The sequence below is a fragment of the Trachymyrmex septentrionalis genome, unplaced genomic scaffold (genome assembly GCF_001594115.1).
Source record: "Trachymyrmex septentrionalis isolate Tsep2-gDNA-1 unplaced genomic scaffold, Tsep1.0 scaffold7, whole genome shotgun sequence".
NCBI lineage: Eukaryota > Metazoa > Arthropoda > Insecta > Hymenoptera > Formicidae > Trachymyrmex > Trachymyrmex septentrionalis.
The window spans coordinates 4,460,733-4,465,538 of record NW_017305884.1 but is presented as its reverse complement, the minus strand read 5'-3'; the positions used below and the strand labels follow the sequence as shown (position 1 = coordinate 4,465,538).

The 4,806-nt window shown below is 41.0% G+C and overlaps 2 protein-coding genes across 2 annotated transcripts in view; one reads left to right on the top strand and one right to left on the bottom strand.

Moving 5' to 3' along the window:
• Nucleotides 1–4,806, top strand: part of LOC108753574 (autophagy-related protein 16-1) — a 424,436-nt gene that overhangs the window by 294,603 nt on the left and 125,027 nt on the right. The window lies entirely within an intron of this gene.
• Nucleotides 1–4,806, bottom strand: part of LOC108753573 — a 178,615-nt gene that overhangs the window by 109,730 nt on the left and 64,079 nt on the right. The window lies entirely within an intron of this gene.

Genomic DNA, 4,806 nt, shown 5'->3' with positions numbered 1-4,806 from the left:
TATATTTATATATATATATATATAAATTACTTATTGGTTGCAGTGTCAAATTCTTTTTCATGTAAATCTTATATTAGATATGAGATTAAAGAATGAACTAATCAAATTAAAAATTTATCTTGACTCACCATTTTTCGATTATTTCATAACATTCATAATGTTTTTTTATAAACTAAAACTAGATAAAAGATAGCAAAAGTTTAATGTCATAAAAAAAATGTTATTAACAGCGTATTTTAGAGTAATTTGTAAAACTTACAAAGGCTTCTAGCTTTAAAAACTTATTCCGTTTTTATTCTTTCTGATATCTAAAATTTTTTCTTAATCCCGAGGAATGACGCAAACTTATAAGTTGCGAAATTTGAAAACTTAGTGCCGTCATTCTATCACATTCATCAACCAGTTTTCTACGCGGTCATTTACGCGCCACGCACGCTAATTACATTAAACGTAAAGCGTTCATTTACCACGCGCAGCGCCAACCGTAAATTCGCCGGAAGGGAATAAAGACGCGCGCTCACGCTGCGGAGTAACAAATTAAAATACACCTCGGAATTGCGCGACCGCGCGTTACAGAAGTGGGTCTTACCTCGCATCGCGAGCATAATCGCACCACGAGGGACGCCGAGCGCGAGTAATGTCGTAATAAGCCATGGTAGACGCATCTCTCGTGGCCTGCGTGGCTAGGCGTGCGCTTAGCCTCGGTAGGAAGCGACCTGGGTTTTCTTCCTGCATGCACCTGCAGCTACATGAGCGACACACTCGGTCGCACACACGTGTACCTCTCACGAAGAGCCCGTGGTGGTCGAGACGACGCACGCCCATGGTCATAGATCAATGGGACACGCTTCCAGCCATATTTCTGCGACTGTTACCGCGACCGTTGCTCATCGTAGACGTACAAGTGAAAGAGAGGAGGCGGCGGAACGGTCGCGTCTGATCGCCGGTGTTGAAGAAGAAAGACCCCGCGGCGATCCGTACACGACGACGCGACTCGCGTCGTCACCGTGGATAAAAGGAGTCGTGGAACGCGGGTAGTAAGAAACACGCGGAAACGCGATGACAGTTCGTGCCGCGGCCATAACAGCGGCGACGCTATTTTGCCGCTGATGCTTTTTTTTTCATCTCTTTCCTCCTCCGTCCTATCCTCTGTAAAACGTTATCTTGCTCAATGCGCGTTTCACTGCCACTAACCGTTAAGAAACAACGTCGCCGATCACGATTCAAGGTAGACCACCGATGTGGCGAGCAGATAAAAAGTTAGAACAAGGGGAAGGCTGTCTGAAGGCTGTGTGAAAAACCATGGATGTGAAGCGAATCTCGCCATGTATTAGATAGATGGCCCAATCGGACTGCGAGTACCTTCGAGTGCGTTTTGTCGAGGGGACAATAACGACCGTTGTTTCAATTTTCGGTTAAAGATCAGATAGTCGTGTCTGTCCTTAGGGCAATTACGAAACGCGCGTATTGTGCAATCAATAAAGGCACTTTGTGGAACTATTAAGCCACCGGAGATTGGACCGTCTGCACACCAATTTACGTAGTTGAGATATAATTTGGATTATGCTCTCTCTCTCCAAAACAGTTGCTTTATATTGTATCTTGCGAAAATGTGTATGCCAACTATTCTAATTGTAAGAATATATAACTATTCTAATTAAGCCGGTTATTAAAAGTCGTATTATTAAATTTTCATTATACAAGTATGTAAATATATGACAATTTCCTCTTTGCTGAGAAAAACATTTTTCTTAATATTGAATGGAGATGCGTGGGAAGCGGTCACAGATGGAAGTCGTATTACTTCGAAGAGAAGATATCCGGTAATCAGTCGATTCATTATCCGGAATGGCAAGTTCCGACTCTGATATATCGATAGAATCTGATGATCAATCATCATAGTCGATTCAAAGAATCATGCAATTTTATTAGCAATTTTATTAATCCCTATAATCTACGAGTCTTCGCGAATCTCTCGTTAAAAGTGTATTGTTTATGGTATCCGCTATCGTGAGATAGCTAATTAAGAAAGGAAGTAAAATCTCACCACTGTTAAGTGCAACTCGAAAGCGCTCTTAATTGAACGTAATCCATATTTATGCTCATCAAGCTTCGACCGACGAATACATTCGTTTTTTTACACAAGAGAGTTTTTGCGCTTAAATTTTCTTAGTCGAGAAGTGAGACTGAGAAGCGTAAACCGGAAATGCATTCCTTACAGTATCATCGACCACGTGTAAGCTTTACTTCTTAATTCCGTCAACCACGAGACTACGCGCACGTGTGCACGCGAGCATCAAGATGTATACACCGAACTACATCAAAGAATGATCATTCGATATTCCGCATTCCATGTATATCGTTTTTATTATATCGTCGTACCTTTTTGTATTAATATCGAACAATCGAATGAATGTTTTTCGTTAATTTAGACAGAATGATCGAACAATGACTAGAAGAAATATTCATCCCAGAGAATTCTCTTACAATGAATATCCGTCTTTCTACGTGCGGGATCGCGAGTATGCGCTTGGCCAGGCGTTTGCAACACGCCACGAAGGAGCCTATTTGAACAGCAAAATTGCACAGATTAGGAAACATACGCTTCTGAATTTCCATTAACTGTAACAGGAAATGGAGAGGATAGGGAGCGGGAGTGGTAAGGCAGATACCGAGAAGACTAGCCAGCCTATCTAATGCCGATCCCTATCTATGTGCAAGCCGTTGCGAGCAGCGCAACTACCGCACAACTAATATCTTATCCGGCGCAAAACCGGAATACCGCCGCGGGATTACAACTTGTATTAATTACAGGCGACATTACGCCGACCAGATTAGAAATCGAAGGATAGGAGCTTACCCAATCTCGCGAAGTCGCGCCAGGACCGGGATGGAGCATCTTCTATCGATAGATCCCACTATTTCGAAGCTGCTTTGCCGTTTGTTTCTCTTTAATTACTCACGACAGCGCGCTCGTGCGCCATAGAGTTCTCTCGATGGAAATACAAGAGCGATTATCGTCGCGCGCGAAACGTTAACGGTAACACGCGCAATTCTTCCTATCTACGGAATAATAATCTTTTGCGGATAAGTCGGCATCCGTTATGATTCTGCTGGCCGTATCTACGCACGAGGTCGATAAACTCGACGAGCAAAAGAACGTAAGCGCAGCTCTTCTCACTCTCTCGGGATTCGATAAGGGTAATTGGTCGTCGGGTGCAGACCCGTACAATTTAGTTCGCTTCTTATGCGACATGGGCTTCACTGGGAAAATTATATTCAATACACTTCGCGCGTTCAGGGAGATTAGTAAGAAATTAATAGCTCCCGTAATCACACGTGTCGCGAGATCGCGCGCGATAAGGAGTGAATTATCGAAACTGTATTGTATTAATTGATTGGCTATGCGGATATCATTTAAATTCTTGCGCCGAACGTCCCGACAAAATGTCGATGGTAATGCCCGACTTGTTATTAATGCAAATTTATTTCCATTTCGTCCCGTTCGTCTGATTACCATATCATATTATTTTATGAGATTTATAATGTGACTTACGAAATGGCGCGGGCAGCAAAAAATTAAAGAAAATCTGCATAAACTCTTTATACTATTACAAATATATCTTAGTTGACTTAGTTCAAATGTTTATTTAAACGACACGACGCACGGAGAGATTCTAAGAGATTATAGAAGAAGATATTCTATAACGTATAAATTACAATGATGCGTAATATATCTTGTATGAAGGGGTGCTTATTGGAAGTTATTGGTCAGCTGGTATATTAGACAAATACTCTAAGGCCATACGTTATCCTTGAATTATTGACGCAAAATTTCTCCTCCGCACCAAGCGATTAATTTCGCGTGTACCGCGCAAAGTCTTCAGTCGGAAACTACACGAAGTAGCGTAATGGTAATTTATTTAGATCCTCGAAGCGTGCCCACACATAACGGAAGAAACGCAGATGAGCCATTAGGAATGCGCATTAGAGCCTCTGTCGGAAAGGAGTTTGATTTACAATCCAATGTTTTTGTTACAACGTTCCAGACCCTTCCACTTGTTCCATGCATTCCACTTACATCGCGACGTTAACCTTGACTGGAGATTGAAAATCTCCGGCCGAGTCTCTAATTGACTCTGTTCGCTAGAGAGGAAACCGGGAGTTCGAGGTCGACAAGGGACTCGGGATTTTGGGAATTGCTTCGTGATGACGAAGCAAGCTATCCCCTTTCCCTAATCCAATAACTCTCTTCTATTCCCGAGATACCATTCTAGCCGTGTTGTAATTGGCATGCCGGCATACCGTTGTGTTACTCTCTAAATTTCTTGGAGTAAAATCTCACTCCAAAAGAGTTATAATACTGCCACTATTGAAGAAGAGTGAAAAACTTGCATTCTTGAATAAGAGTAGTAGATTTTCACTCTTTTTCTTTTATGAGATTCACTCCAAAGGAAAGTAATTTCATTCCTTTTTTGGACTGAATCTCATTCCAAAAAAAGTGTGAAATCTCACTTCGCTCTTATTAAAGAGAGTGGAAATTTTTCATTCTTTTTCAATAGTGGCAATATTTTAACTCTTTTGAAGTGAGATTTCACTCCAAGAAATTTAGAGAGTACAATTACGTAAGCAATTGTCTTACACTCACTCGGTATATAATTCGCTATTTATAGTTTTTTTTTGTTTACGTTTCTCTACGTAATAACTTTTAAACTGAACACTTTCTGATATAGAATCAGATAAATTATTTATAAAAATCTAATTATTTTTAGTTTTCTCCCTTTTCTGTATTTTGCAGAGCAAAAA